General features: G+C 26.8%; 1 protein-coding gene across 1 annotated transcript in view; it reads left to right on the forward strand.

Annotated features, from left to right (window-relative positions):
* Window positions 1–19670, forward strand: part of PAAF1 (proteasomal ATPase associated factor 1) — a 35190-nt gene that overhangs the window by 9818 nt on the left and 5702 nt on the right. The gene's annotated exons all lie outside the window — the stretch shown is intronic.

Here is a 19670-nt window from a genome sequence, read left to right on the forward strand (position 1 = left end):
TAATACTACCTCCTATGTACAAGAATATAACTACTATAATACTACTCCTATGTACAAGAATATAACTACTATAATACTGCTCCTATGTACAAGAATATAACTACTATAATACTGCTCCTATGTACAAGAATATAACTACTATAATACTGCTCCTATGTACAAGAATATAACTACTATAATACTGCCTCCTATGTACAAGAATATAACTACTATAATACTGCTCCTATGTACAAGAATATAACTACTATAATACTACTCCTATGTACAAGAATATAACTACTATAATACTACCTCCTATGTACAAGAATATAACTACTATAATACTACTCCTATGTACAAGAATATAACTACTATAATACTGCCCCTTATGTACAAGAATATATCTACTATAATACTACTCCTATGTACAAGAATATAACTACTACAATACTACTCCTATGTACAAGAATATAACTACTATAATACTGCTCCTATGTACAAGAATATATCTACTATAATACTACTCCTATGTACAAGAATATAACTACTATAATACTGCTCCTATGTACAAGAATATAACTACTATAATACTACTCCTAAGTACAAGAATATAACTACTATAATACTACCTCCTATGTACAAGAATATAACTACTATAATACTACTATGTACAAGAATATAACTACTATAATACTACCCCCTATGTACAAGAATATAACTACTATAATACTACTATGTACAAGAATATAACTACTATAATACTACTATGTACAAGAATATAACTACTATAATACTACCCCCTATGTACAAGAATATAACTACTATAATACTACCTCCTATGTACAGGAATATAACTACTATAATACTACTATGTACAAGAATATAACTACTATAATACTACCTCCTATGCACAAGAATATAACTACTATAATACTGCTCCTATGTACAAGAATATAACTACTATAATACTACTCCTATGTACAGGAATATAACTACTATAATACTACTATGTACAAGAATATAACTACTATAATACTACCCCCTATGTACAAGAATATAACTACTATAATACTGCTCCTATGTACAAGAATATAACTACTATAATACTACTCCTATGTACAAGAATATAACTACTATAATACTACTTCTATGTACAAGAATATAACTACTATAATACTACTCCTATGTACAAGAATATAACTACTATAATACTGCTCCTATGTACAAGAATATAACTACTATAATACTACTTCTATGTACAAGAATATAACTACTATAATACTACTCCTATGTACAAGAATATAACTACTATAATACTACTCCTATGTACAAGAATATAACTACTATAATACTACTTCTATGTACAAGAATATAACTACTATAATACTACTCCTATGTACAAGAATATAACTACTATAATACTGCTCCTATGTACAAGAATATAACTACTATAATACTACTCCTATGTACAAGAATATAACTACTATAATACTACTCCTATGTACAAGAATATAACTACTATAATACTGCCCCTATGTACAAGAATATAATTACTATAATACTACTCCTATGTACAAGAGTATAACTACTATAATACTACTCCTATGTACAAGAATATAACTACTATAATACTGCCTCCTATGTACAAGAATATAACTACTATAATACTGCTCCTATGTACAAGAATATAACTACTATAATACTACTCCTATGTACAAGAATATAACTACTATAATACTACCTCCTATGTACAAGAATATAACTACTATAATACTACTCCTATGTACAAGAATATAACTACTATAATACTACTCCTATGTACAAGAATATAACTACTATAATACTACTCCTATGTACAAGAATATAACTACTATAATACTACCTCCTATGTACAAGAATATAACTACTATAATACTACTCCTATGTACAAGAATATAACTACTATAATACTACTCCTATGTACAAGAATATAACTACTATAATACTACTCCTATGTACAAGAATATAACTACTATAATACTACCTCCTATGTACAAGAATATAACTACTATAATACTACTCCTATGTACAAGAATATAACTACTATAATACTACTTCTATGTACAAGAATATAACTACTATAATACTACTCCTATGTACAAGAATATAACTACTATAATACTACTCCTATGTACAAGAATATAACTACTATAATACTACTCCTATGTACAAGAATATAACTACTATAATACTGCCTCCTATGTACAAGAATATAACTACTATAATACTGCTCCTATGTACAAGAATATAACTACTATAATACTACTCCTATGTACAAGAATATAACTACTATAATACTACCTCCTATGTACAAGAATATAACTACTATAATACTACTCCTATGTACAAGAATATAACTACTATAATACTACTCCTATGTACAAGAATATAACTACTATAATACTACTCCTATGTACAAGAATATAACTACTATAATACTACCTCCTATGTACAAGAATATAACTACTATAATACTACTCCTATGTACAAGAATATAACTACTATAATACTACTCCTATGTACAAGAATATAACTACTATAATACTACTCCTATGTACAAGAATATAACTACTATAATACTACCTCCTATGTACAAGAATATAACTACTATAATACTACTCCTATGTACAAGAATATAACTACTATAATACTACTCCTATGTACAAGAATATAACTACTATAATACTACTCCTATGTACAAGAATATAACTACTATAATACTACCTCCTATGTACAAGAATATAACTACTATAATACTACCTCCTATGTACAAGAATATAACTACTATAATACTACTCCTATGTACAAGAATATAACTACTATAATACTGCTCCTATGTACAAGAATATAACTACTATAATACTGCTCCTATGTACAAGAATATAACTACTATAATACTGCTCCTATGTACAAGAATATAACTACTATAATACTGCCTCCTATGTACAAGAATATAACTACTATAATACTGCTCCTATGTACAAGAATATAACTACTATAATACTACCTCCTATGTACAAGAATATAACTACTATAATACTACTCCTATGTACAAGAATATAACTACTATAATACTACCTCCTATGTACAAGAATATAACTACTATAATACTACTCCTATGTACAAGAATATAACTACTATAATACTACTCCTATGTACAAGAATATAACTACTATAATACTACCTCCTATGTACAAGAATATAACTACTATAATACTACTCCTATGTACAAGAATATAACTACTATAATACTACTCCTATGTACAAGAATATAACTACTATAATACTACTCCTATGTACAAGAATATAACTACTATAATACTACTCCTAAGTACAAGAATATAACTACTATAATACTACTCCTATGTACAAGAATATAACTACTATAATACTACCTCCTATGTACAAGAATATAACTACTATAATACTACTATGTACAAGAATATAACTACTATAATACTACCTCCTATGTACAAGAATATAACTACTATAATACTACTATGTACAAGAATATAACTACTATAATACTACTATGTACAAGAATATAACTACTATAATACTACCTCCTATGTACAAGAATATAACTACTATAATACTACCTCCTATGTACAAGAATATAACTACTATAATACTACCTATGTACAAGAATATAACTACTATAATACTACCTCCTATGTACAAGAATATAACTACTATAATACTACCTCCTATGTACAAGGAATATAACTACTATAATACTACTCCTATGTACAAGACTATAACTACTATAATACTACTCCTATGTACAAGAATATAACTACTATAATACTGCTCCTATGTACAAGAATATAACTACTATAATACTACTCCTATGTACAAGGAATATAACTACTATAATACTACCTATGTACAAGAATATAACTACTATAATACTACCTCCCTATGTACAAGAATATAACTACTATAATACTACCTCCTATGTACAGGAATATAACTACTATAATACTACTATGTACAAGAAATATAACTACTATAATACTACCTCCTATGTACAAGAATATAACTACTATAATACTACTCCTATGTACAAGAATATAACTACTATAATACTGCTCCTATGTACAAGAATATAACTACTATAATACTACTCCTATGTACAAGAATATAACTACTATAATACTACTCCTATGTACAAGAATATAACTACTATAATACTACTCCTATGTACAAGAATATAACTACTATAATACTACTCCTATGTACAAGAATATAACTACTATAATACTGCCTCCTATGTACAAGAATATAATTACTATAATACTACTCCTATGTACAAGAATATAACTACTATAATACTACTCCTATGTACAAGACTATAACTACTATAATACTACCTCCTATGTACAAGAATATAACTACTATAATACTACTCCTATGTACAAGAATATAACTACTATAATACTGCCCCTATGTACAAGAATATAATTACTATAATACTACTCCTATGTACAAGAGTATAACTACTGTAATACTACTCCTATGTACAAGAATATAACTACTATAATACTGCCTCCTATGTACAAGAATATAACTACTATAATACTGCTCCTATGTACAAGAATATAACTACTATAATACTACTCCTATGTACAAGAATATAACTACTATAATACTACCTCCTATGTACAAGAATATAACTACTATAATACTACTCCTATGTACAAGAATATAACTACTATAATACTGCTCCTATGTACAAGAATATAACTACTATAATACTGCTCCTATGTACAAGAATATAACTACTATAATACTGCTCCTATGTACAAGAATATAACTACTATAATACTGCCTCCTATGTACAAGAATATAACTACTATAATACTGCTCCTATGTACAAGAATATAACTACTATAATACTACTCCTATGTACAAGAATATAACTACTATAATACTACTCCTATGTACAAGAATATAACTACTATAATACTGCCCCTATGTACAAGAATATAATTACTATAATACTACTCCTATGTACAAGAGTATAATACTACTCCTATGTACAAGAATATAACTACTATAATACTGCCTCCTATGTACAAGAATATAACTACTATAATACTGCTCCTATGTACAAGAATATAACTACTATAATACTGCTCCTATGTACAAGAATATAACTACTATAATACTACCTCCTATGTACAAGAATATAACTACTATAATACTACTCCTATGTACAAGAATATAACTACTATAATACTACTCCTATGTACAAAAATATAACTACTATAATACTACTCCTATGTACAAGAATATAACTACTATAATACTACCTCCTATGTACAAGAATATAACTACTATAATACTACTCCTATGTACAAGAATATAACTACTATAATACTGCCTCCTATGTACAAGAATATAACTACTATAATACTGCTCCTATGTACAAGAATATAACTACTATAATACTGCTCCTATGTACAAGAATATAACTACTATAATACTACCTCCTATGTACAAGAATATAACTACTATAATACTACTCCTATGTACAAGAATATAACTACTATAATACTACTCCTATGTACAAAAATATAACTACTATAATACTACTCCTATGTACAAGAATATAACTACTATAATACTACCTCCTATGTACAAGAATATAACTACTATAATACTACTCCTATGTACAAGAATATAACTACTATAATACTACTCCTATGTACAAGAATATAACTACTATAATACTACTCCTATGTACAAGAATATAACTACTATAATACTACTCCTATGTACAGGAATATAACTACTATAATACTACTATGTACAAGAATATAACTACTATAATACTACCCCCTATGTACAAGAATATAACTACTATAATACTACCTCCTATGTACAGGAATATAACTACTATAATACTACTATGTACAAAAATATAACTACTATAATACTACCTCCTATGTACAAGAATATAACTACTATAATACTACTCCTATGTACAAGAATATAACTACTATAATACTGCCCCTATGTACAAGAATATAATTACTATAATACTACTCCTATGTACAAGAGTATAACTACTATAATACTATTCCTATGTACAAGAATATAACTACTATAATACTGCCTCCTATGTACAAGAATATAACTACTATAATACTGCTCCTATGTACAAGAATATAACTACTATAATACTACTCCTATGTACGAGAATATAACTACAATAATACTACTTCTATGTACAAGAATATAACTACTATAATACTACTCCTATGTACAAGAATATAACTACTATAATACTACTCCTATGTACAAGAATATAACTACTATAATACTGCCCCTATGTACAAGAATATAATTACTATAATACTGCCCCTATGTACAAGAATATAACTACAATAATACTACTTCTATGTACAAGAATATAACTACTATAATACTACTCCTATGTACAAGAATATAACTACTATAATACTACTCCTATGTACAAGACTATAACTACTATAATACTACCTCCTATGTACAAGAATATAACTACTATAATACTACTCCTATGTACAAGAATATAACTACTATAATACTGCCCCTATGTACAAGAATATAATTACTATAATACTACTCCTATGTACAAGAGTATAACTACTATAATACTACTCCTATGTACAAGAATATAACTACTATAATACTGCCTCCTATGTACAAGAATATAACTACTATAATACTGCTCCTATGTACAAGAATATAACTACTATAATACTACTCCTATGTACAAGAATATAACTACTATAATACTACCTCCTATGTACAAGAATATAACTACTATAATACTACTCCTATGTACAAGAATATAACTACTATAATACTGCTCCTATGTACAAGAATATAACTACTATAATACTGCTCCTATGTACAAGAATATAACTACTATAATACTGCTCCTATGTACAAGAATATAACTACTATAATACTGCCTCCTATGTACAAGAATATAACTACTATAATACTACCTCCTATGTACAAGAATATAACTACTATAATACTACTCCTATGTACAAGAATATAACTACTATAATACTGCCCCTTATGTACAAGAATATATCTACTATAATACTACTCCTATGTACAAGAATATAACTACTACAATACTACTCCTATGTACAAGAATATAACTACTATAATACTGCTCCTATGTACAAGAATATATCTACTATAATACTACTCCTATGTACAAGAATATAACTACTATAATTCTGCTCCTATGTACAAGAATATAACTACTATAATACTACTCCTAAGTACAAGAATATAACTACTATAATACTACCTCCTATGTACAAGAATATAACTACTATAATACTACTATGTACAAGAATATAACTACTATAATACTACCCCCTATGTACAAGAATATAACTACTATAATACTACTATGTACAAGAATATAACTACTATAATACTACTATGTACAAGAATATAACTACTATAATACTACCCCTATGTACAAGAATATAACTACTATAATACTACCTCCTATGTACAGGAATATAACTACTATAATACTACTATGTACAAGAATATAACTACTATAATACTACCTCCTATGCACAAGAATATAACTACTATAATACTGCTCCTATGTACAAGAATATAACTACTATAATACTACTCCTATGTACAGGAATATAACTACTATAATACTACTATGTACAAGAATATAACTACTATAATACTACCCCCTATGTACAAGAATATAACTACTATAATACTGCTCCTATGTACAAGAATATAACTACTATAATACTACTCCTATGTACAAGAATATAACTACTATAATACTACTTCTATGTACAAGAATATAACTACTATAATACTACTCCTATGTACAAGAATATAACTACTATAATACTACTCCTATGTACAAGAATATAACTACTATAATACTACTTCTATGTACAAGAATATAACTACTATAATACTACTCCTATGTACAAGAATATAACTACTATAATACTACTCCTATGTACAAGAATATAACTACTATAATACTACTCTATGTACAAGAATATAACTACTATAATACTACTCCTATGTACAAGAATATAACTACTATAATACTGCTCCTATGTACAAGAATATAACTACTATAATACTACTCCTATGTACAAGAATATAACTACTATAATACTACTCCTATGTACAAGAATATAACTACTATAATACTGCCCCTATGTACAAGAATATAATTACTATAATACTACTCCTATGTACAAGAGTATAACTACTATAATACTACTCCTATGTACAAGAATATAACTACTATAATACTGCCTCCTATGTACAAGAATATAACTACTATAATACTGCCTCCTATGTACAAGAATATAACTACTATAATACTACTCCTATGTACAAGAATATAACTACTATAATACTACTCCTATGTACAAGAATATAACTACTATAATACTACTCCTATGTACAAGAATATAACTACTATAATACTACTCCTATGTACAAGAATATAACTACTATAATACTACTCCTATGTACAAGAATATAACTACTATAATACTACCTCCTATGTACAAGAATATAACTACTATAATACTACTCCTATGTACAAGAATATAACTACTATAATACTACTCCTATGTACAAGAATATAACTACTATAATACTACTCCTATGTACAAGAATATAACTACTATAATACTACTCCTATGTACAAGAATATAACTACTATAATACTACCTCCTATGTACAAGAATATAACTACTATAATACTACTCCTATGTACAAGAATATAACTACTATAATACTACTTCTATGTACAAGAATATAACTACTATAATACTACTCCTATGTACAAGAATATAACTACTATAATACTACTCCTATGTACAAGAATATAACTACTATAATACTACTCCTATGTACAAGAATATAACTACTATAATACTGCCTCCTATGTACAAGAATATAACTACTATAATACTACTCCTATGTACAAGAATATAACTACTATAATACTACTCCTATGTACAAGAATATAACTACTATAATACTACCTCCTATGTACAAGAATATAACTACTATAATACTACTCCTATGTACAAGAATATAACTACTATAATACTACTCCTATGTACAAGAATATAACTACTATAATACTACTCCTATGTACAAGAATATAACTACTATAATACTACCTCCTATGTACAAGAATATAACTACTATAATACTACTCCTATGTACAAGAATATAACTACTATAATACTACTCCTATGTACAAGAATATAACTACTATAATACTACTCCTATGTACAAGAATATAACTACTATAATACTACTCCTATGTACAAGAATATAACTACTATAATACTACTCCTATGTACAAGAATATAACTACTATAATACTACTCCTATGTACAAGAATATAACTACTATAATACTACTCCTATGTACAAGAATATAACTACTATAATACTACTCCTATGTACAAGAATATAACTACTATAATACTACTCCTATGTACAAGAATATAACTACTATAATACTACTCCTATGTACAAGAATATAACTACTATAATACTACCTCCTATGTACAAGAATATAACTACTATAATACTACTCCTATGTACAAGAATATAACTACTATAATACTACTCCTATGTACAAGAATATAACTACTATAATACTACCTCCTATGTACAAGAATATAACTACTATAATACTATTATGTTCAAGAATATAACTACTATAATACTACTATGTACAAGAATATAACTACTATAATACTACCTCCTATGTACAAGAATATAACTACTATAATACTACCTCCTATGTACAGGAATATAACTACTATAATACTACTATGTACAAGAATATAACTACTATAATACTACCTCCTATGTACAAGAATATAACTACTATAATACTACCTCCTATGTACAGGAATATAACTACTATAATACTACTCCTATGTACAAGACTATAACTACTATAATACTACTCCTATGTACAAGAATATAACTACTATAATACTGCTCCTATGTACAAGAATATAACTACTATAATACTACTCCTATGTACAGGAATATAACTACTATAATACTCCTATGTACAAGAATATAACTACTATAATACTACCCCCTATGTACAAGAATATAACTACTATAATACTACCTCCTATGTACAGGAATATAACTACTATAATACTACTATGTACAAAAATATAACTACTATAATACTACCTCCTATGTACAAGAATATAACTACTATAATACTACTCCTATGTACAAGAATATAACTACTATAATACTGCTCCTATGTACAAGAATATAACTACTATAATACTACTCCTATGTACAAGAATATAACTACAATAATACTACTTCTATGTACAAGAATATAACTACTATAATACTACTCCTATGTACAAGAATATAACTACTATAATACTACTCCTATGTACAAGAATATAACTACTATAATACTGCCCCTATGTACAAGAATATAATTACTATAATACTACTCCTATGTACAAGAATATAACTACTATAATACTACTCCTATGTACAAGACTATAACTACTATAATACTACCTCCTATGTACAAGAATATAACTACTATAATACTACTCCTATGTACAAGAATATAACTACTATAATACTGCCCCTATGTACAAGAATATAATTACTATAATACTACTCCTATGTACAAGAGTATAACTACTGTAATACTACTCCTATGTACAAGAATATAACTACTATAATACTGCTCCTATGTACAAGAATATAACTACTATAATACTACTCCTATGTACAAGAATATAACTACTATAATACTACTCCTATGTACAAGAATATAACTACTATAATACTGCCCCTATGTACAAGAATATAATTACTATAATACTACTCCTATGTACAAGAGTATAACTACTATAATACTACTCCTATGTACAAGAATATAACTACTATAATACTGCCTCCTATGTACAAGAATATAACTACTATAATACTGCTCCTATGTACAAGAATATAACTACTATAATACTACCTCCTATGTACAAGAATATAACTACTATAATACTACTCCTATGTACAAGAATATAACTACTATAATACTACTCCTATGTACAAAAATATAACTACTATAATACTACTCCTATGTACAAGAATATAACTACTATAATACTACCTCCTATGTACAAGAATATAACTACTATAATACTACTCCTATGTACAAGAATATAACTACTATAATACTACTCCTATGTACAAGAATATAACTACTATAATACTACTCCTATGTACAAGAATATAACTACTATAATACTACTCCTATGTACAGGAATATAACTACTATAATACTACTATGTACAAGAATATAACTACTATAATACTACCCCCTATGTACAAGAATATAACTACTATAATACTACCTCCTATGTACAGGAATATAACTACTATAATACTACTATGTACAAAAATATAACTACTATAATACTACCTCCTATGTACAAGAATATAACTACTATAATACTACTCCTATGTACAAGAATATAACTACTATAATACTGCCCCTATGTACAAGAATATAATTACTATAATACTACTCCTATGTACAAGAGTATAACTACTATAATACTATTCCTATGTACAAGAATATAACTACTATAATACTGCCTCCTATGTACAAGAATATAACTACTATAATACTGCTCCTATGTACAAGAATATAACTACTATAATACTACTCCTATGTACAAGAATATAACTACTATAATACTACCTCCTATGTACAAGAATATAACTACTATAATACTACCTCCTATGTACAAGAATATAACTACTATAATACTGCTCCTATGTACAAGAATATAACTACTATAATACTGCTCCTATGTACAAGAATATAACTACTATAATACTGCTCCTATGTACAAGAATATAACTACTATAATACTGCCTCCTATGTACAAGAATATATCTACTATAATACTGCTCCTATGTACAAGAATATAACTACTATAATACTACTCCTATGTACAAGAATATAACTACTATAATACTACCTCCTATGTACAAGAATATAACTACTATAATACTACTCCTATGTACAAGAATATAACTACTTTAATACTGCCCCTTATGTACAAGAATATATCTACTATAATACTACTCCTATGTACAAGAATATAACTACTACAATACTACTCCTATGTACAAGAATATAACTACTATAATACTGCTCCTATGTACAAGAATATATCTACTATAATACTACTCCTATGTACAAGAATATAACTACTATAATACTGCTCCTATGTACAAGAATATAACTACTATAATACTACTCCTAAGTACAAGAATATAACTACTATAATACTACCTCCTATGTACAAGAATATAACTACTATAATACTACTATGTACAAGAATATAACTACTATAATACTACCCCCTATGTACAAGAATATAACTACTATAATACTACTATGTACAAGAATATAACTACTATAATACTACTATGTACAAGAATATAACTACTATAATACTACCCCCTATGTACAAGAATATAATTACTATAATACTGCTCCTATGTACAAGAATATAACTACTATAATACTACTCCTATGTACAAGAATATAACTACTATAATACTACTTCTATGTACAAGAATATAACTACTATAATACTACTCCTATGTACAAGAATATAACTACTATAATACTACTCCTATGTACAAGAATATAACTACTATAATACTGCTCCTATGTACAAGAATATAACTACTATAATACTGCTCCTATGTACAAGAATATAACTACTATAATACTGCTCCTATGTACAAGAATATAACTACTATAATACTGCCTCCTATGTACAAGAATATATCTACTATAATACTGCTCCTATGTACAAGAATATAACTACTATAATACTACTCCTATGTACAAGAATATAACTACTATAATACTACTCCTATGTACAAGAATATAACTACTTTAATACTGCCCCTTATGTACAAGAATATATCTACTATAATACTACTCCTATGTACAAGAATATAACTACTACAATACTACTCCTATGTACAAGAATATAACTACTATAATACTGCTCCTATGTACAAGAATATATCTACTATAATACTACTCCTAAGTACAAGAATATAACTACTATAATACTACCTCCTATGTACAAGAATATAACTACTATAATACTACTATGTACAAGAATATAACTACTATAATACTACCCCCTATGTACAAGAATATAACTACTATAATACTACTATGTACAAGAATATAACTACTATAATACTACTATGTACAAGAATATAACTACTATAATACTACCCCCTATGTACAAGAATATAATTACTATAATACTGCTCCTATGTACAAGAATATAACTACTATAATACTACTCCTATGTACAAGAATATAACTACTATAATACTACTTCTATGTACAAGAATATAACTACTATAATACTACTCCTATGTACAAGAATATAACTACTATAATACTACTACTATGTACAAGAATATAACTACTATAATACTACTATGTACAAGAATATAACTACTATAATACTACCCCCTATGTACAAGAATATAATTACTATAATACTGCTCCTATGTACAAGAATATAACTACTATAATACTACTCCTATGTACAAGAATATAACTACTATAATACTACTTCTATGTACAAGAATATAACTACTATAATACTACTCCTATGTACAAGAATATAACTACTATAATACTACTCCTATGTACAAGAATATAACTACTATAATACTACTTCTATGTACAAGAATATAACTACTATAATACTACTCCTATGTACAAGAATATAACTACTATAATACTACTCCTATGTACAAGAATATAACTACTATAATACTACTCCTATGTACAAGAATATAACTACTATAATACTACTTCTATGTACAAGAATATAACTACTATAATACTACTCCTATGTACAAGAATATAACTACTATAATACTGCTCCTATGTACAAGAATATAACTACTATAATACTACTCCTATGTACAAGAATATAACTACTATAATACTACTCCTATGTACAAGAATATAACTACTATAATACTACTCCTATGTACAAGAATATAACTACTATAATACTACTCCTATGTACAAGAATATAACTACTATAATACTACTTCTATGTACAAGAATATAACTACTATAATACTACTCCTATGTACAAGAATATAACTACTATAATACTACTCCTATGTACAAGAATATAACTACTATAATACTACTCCTATGTACAAGAATATAACTACTATAATACTACTTCTATGTACAAGAATATAACTACTATAGTACTACTCCTATGTACAAGAATATAACTACTATAATACTACCTCCTATGTACAGGAATATAACTACTATAATACTACTCCTATGTACAAGACTATAACTACTATAATACTACTCCTATGTACAAGAATATAACTACTATAATACTGCTCCTATGTACAAGAATATAACTACTATAATACTACTCCTATGTACAGGAATATAACTACTATAATACTACTATGTACAAGAATATAACTACTATAATACTACCCCCTATGTACAAGAATATAACTACTATAATACTACCTCCTATGTACAGGAATATAACTACTATAATACTACTATGTACAAAAATATAACTACTATAATACTACCTCCTATGTACAAGAATATAACTACTATAATACTACTCCTATGTACAAGAATATAACTACTATAATACTGCTCCTATGTACAAGAATATAACTACTATAATACTACTCCTATGTACAAGAATATAACTACAATAATACTACTTCTATGTACAAGAATATAACTACTATAATACTACTCCTATGTACAAGAATATAACTACTATAATACTACTCCTATGTACAAGAATATAACTACTATAATACTGCCCCTATGTACAAGAATATAATTACTATAATACTACTCCTATGTACAAGAATATAACTACTATAATACTACTCCTATGTACAAGACTATAACTACTATAATACTACCTCCTATGTACAAGAATATAACTACTATAATACTACTCCTATGTACAAGAATATAACTACTATAATACTGCCCCTATGTACAAGAATATAATTACTATAATACTACTCCTATGTACAAGAGTATAACTACTGTAATACTACTCCTATGTACAAGAATATAACTACTATAATACTGCCTCCTATGTACAAGAATATAACTACTATAATACTGCTCCTATGTACAAGAATATAACTACTATAATACTACTCCTATGTACAAGAATATAACTACTATAATACTACCTCCTATGTACAAGAATATAACTACTATAATACTACTCCTATGTACAAGAATATAACTACTATAATACTGCTCCTATGTACAAGAATATAACTACTATAATACTGCTCCTATGTACAAGAATATAACTACTATAATACTGCTCCTATGTACAAGAATATAACTACTATAATACTGCCTCCTATGTACAAGAATATAACTACTATAATACTGCTCCTATGTACAAGAATATAACTACTATAATACTACTCCTATGTACAAGAATATAACTACTATAATACTACTCCTATGTACAAGAATATAACTACTATAATACTGCCCCTATGTACAAGAATATAATTACTATAATACTACTCCTATGTACAAGAGTATAACTACTATAATACTACTCCTATGTACAAGAATATAACTACTATAATACTGCCTCCTATGTACAAGAATATAACTACTATAATACTGCTCCTATGTACAAGAATATAACTACTATAATACTGCTCCTATGTACAAGAATATAACTACTATAATACTACCTCCTATGTACAAGAATATAACTACTATAATACTACTCCTATGTACAAGAATATAACTACTATAATACTACTCCTATGTACAAAAATATAACTACTATAATACTACTCCTATGTACAAGAATATAACTACTATAATACTACCTCCTATGTACAAGAATATAACTACTATAATACTACTCCTATGTACAAGAATATAACTACTATAATACTACTCCTATGTACAAGAATATAACTACTATAATACTACTCCTATGTACAAGAATATAACTACTATAATACTACTCCTATGTACAGGAATATAACTACTATAATACTACTATGTACAAGAATATAACTACTATAATACTACCCCCTATGTACAAGAATATAACTACTATAATACTACCTCCTATGTACAGGAATATAACTACTATAATACTACTATGTACAAAAATATAACTACTATAATACTACCTCCTATGTACAAGAATATAACTACTATAATACTACTCCTATGTACAAGAATATAACTACTATAATACTGCCCCTATGTACAAGAATATAATTACTATAATACTACTCCTATGTACAAGAGTATAACTACTATAATACTATTCCTATGTACAAGAATATAACTACTATAATACTGCCTCCTATGTACAAGAATATAACTACTATAATACTGCTCCTATGTACAAGAATATAACTACTATAATACTACTCCTATGTACAAGAATATAACTACTATAATACTACCTCCTATGTACAAGAATATAACTACTATAATACTACTCCTATGTACAAGAATATAACTACTATAATACTGCTCCTATGTACAAGAATATAACTACTATAATACTGCTCCTATGTACAAGAATATAACTACTATAATACTGCTCCTATGTACAAGAATATAACTACTATAATACTGCCTCCTATGTACAAGAATATATCTACTATAATACTGCTCCTATGTACAAGAATATAACTACTATAATACTACTCCTATGTACAAGAATATAACTACTATAATACTACCTCCTATGTACAAGAATATAACTACTATAATACTACTCCTATGTACAAGAATATAACTACTTTAATACTGCCCCTTATGTACAAGAATATATCTACTATAATACTACTCCTATGTACAAGAATATAACTACTACAATACTACTCCTATGTACAAGAATATAACTACTATAATACTGCTCCTATGTACAAGAATATATCTACTATAATACTACTCCTATGTACAAGAATATAACTACTATAATACTGCTCCTATGTACAAGAATATAACTACTATAATACTACTCCTAAGTACAAGAATATAACTACTATAATACTACCTCCTATGTACAAGAATATAACTACTATAATACTACTATGTACAAGAATATAACTACTATAATACTACCCCCTATGTACAAGAATATAACTACTATAATACTACTATGTACAAGAATATAACTACTATAATACTACTATGTACAAGAATATAACTACTATAATACTACCCCCTATGTACAAGAATATAATTACTATAATACTGCTCCTATGTACAAGAATATAACTACTATAATACTACTCCTATGTACAAGAATATAACTACTATAATACTACTTCTATGTACAAGAATATAACTACTATAATACTACTCCTATGTACAAGAATATAACTACTATAATACTACTCCTATGTACAAGAATATAACTACTATAATACTGCTCCTATGTACAAGAATATAACTACTATAATACTGCTCCTATGTACAAGAATATAACTACTATAATACTGCTCCTATGTACAAGAATATAACTACTATAATACTGCCTCCTATGTACAAGAATATATCTACTATAATACTGCTCCTATGTACAAGAATATAACTACTATAATACTACTCCTATGTACAAGAATATAACTACTATAATACTACTCCTATGTACAAGAATATAACTACTTTAATACTGCCCCTTATGTACAAGAATATATCTACTATAATACTACTCCTATGTACAAGAATATAACTACTACAATACTACTCCTATGTACAAGAATATAACTACTATAATACTGCTCCTATGTACAAGAATATATCTACTATAATACTACTCCTAAGTACAAGAATATAACTACTATAATACTACCTCCTATGTACAAGAATATAACTACTATAATACTACTATGTACAAGAATATAACTACTATAATACTACCCCCTATGTACAAGAATATAACTACTATAATACTACTATGTACAAGAATATAACTACTATAATACTACTATGTACAAGAATATAACTACTATAATACTACCCCCTATGTACAAGAATATAATTACTATAATACTGCTCCTATGTACAAGAATATAACTACTATAATACTACTCCTATGTACAAGAATATAACTACTATAATACTACTTCTATGTACAAGAATATAACTACTATAATACTACTCCTATGTACAAGAATATAACTACTATAATACTACTACTATGTACAAGAATATAACTACTATAATACTACTATGTACAAGAATATAACTACTATAATACTACCCCCTATGTACAAGAATATAATTACTATAATACTGCTCCTATGTACAAGAATATAACTACTATAATACTACTCCTATGTACAAGAATATAACTACTATAATACTACTTCTATGTTCAAGAATATAACTACTATAATACTACTCCTATGTACAAGAATATAACTACTATAATACTACTCCTATGTACAAGAATATAACTACTATAATACTACTTCTATGTACAAGAATATAACTACCATAATACTACTCCTATGTACAAGAATATAACTACTATAATACTACTCCTATGTACAAGAATATAACTACTATAATACTACTCCTATGTACAAGAATATAACTACTATAATACTACTTCTATGTACAAGAATATAACTACTATAATACTACTCCTATGTACAAGAATATAACTACTATAATACTGCTCCTATGTACAAGAATATAACTACTATAATACTACTCCTATGTACAAGAATATAACTACTATAATACTACTCCTATGTACAAGAATATAACTACTATAATACTACTCCTATGTACAAGAATATAACTACTATAATACTGCCCCTATGTACAAGAATATAATTACTATAATACTACTCCTATGTACAAGAGTATAACTACTATAATACTACTCCTATGTACAAGAATATAACTACTATAATACTACTCCTATGTACAAGAATATAACTACTATAATACTACCTCCTATGTACAAGAATATAACTACTATAATACTACTCCTATGTACAAGAATATAACTACTATAATACTACTCCTATGTACAAGAATATAACTACTATAATACTACTCCTATGTACAAGAATATAACTACTATAATACTACTCCTATGTACAAGAATATAACTACTATAATACTACCTCCTATGTACAAGAATATAACTACTATAATACTACCTCCTATGTACAAGAATATAACTACTATAATACTACTCCTATGTACAAGAATATAACTACTATAATACTGCCTCCTATGTACAAGAATATAACTACTATAATACTGCTCCTATGTACAAGAATATAACTACTATAATACTGCTCCTATGTACAAGAATATAACTACTATAATACTGCTCCTATGTACAAGAATATAACTACTATAATACTGCTCCTATGTACAAGAATATAACTACTATAATACTACTCCTATGTACAAGAATATAACTACTATAATACTACCTCCTATGTACAAGAATATAACTACTATAA

The sequence above is a fragment of the Leptodactylus fuscus genome, chromosome 2, assembly GCF_031893055.1.
Source record: "Leptodactylus fuscus isolate aLepFus1 chromosome 2, aLepFus1.hap2, whole genome shotgun sequence".
Classification (NCBI taxonomy): Eukaryota; Metazoa; Chordata; class Amphibia; order Anura; family Leptodactylidae; genus Leptodactylus; species Leptodactylus fuscus.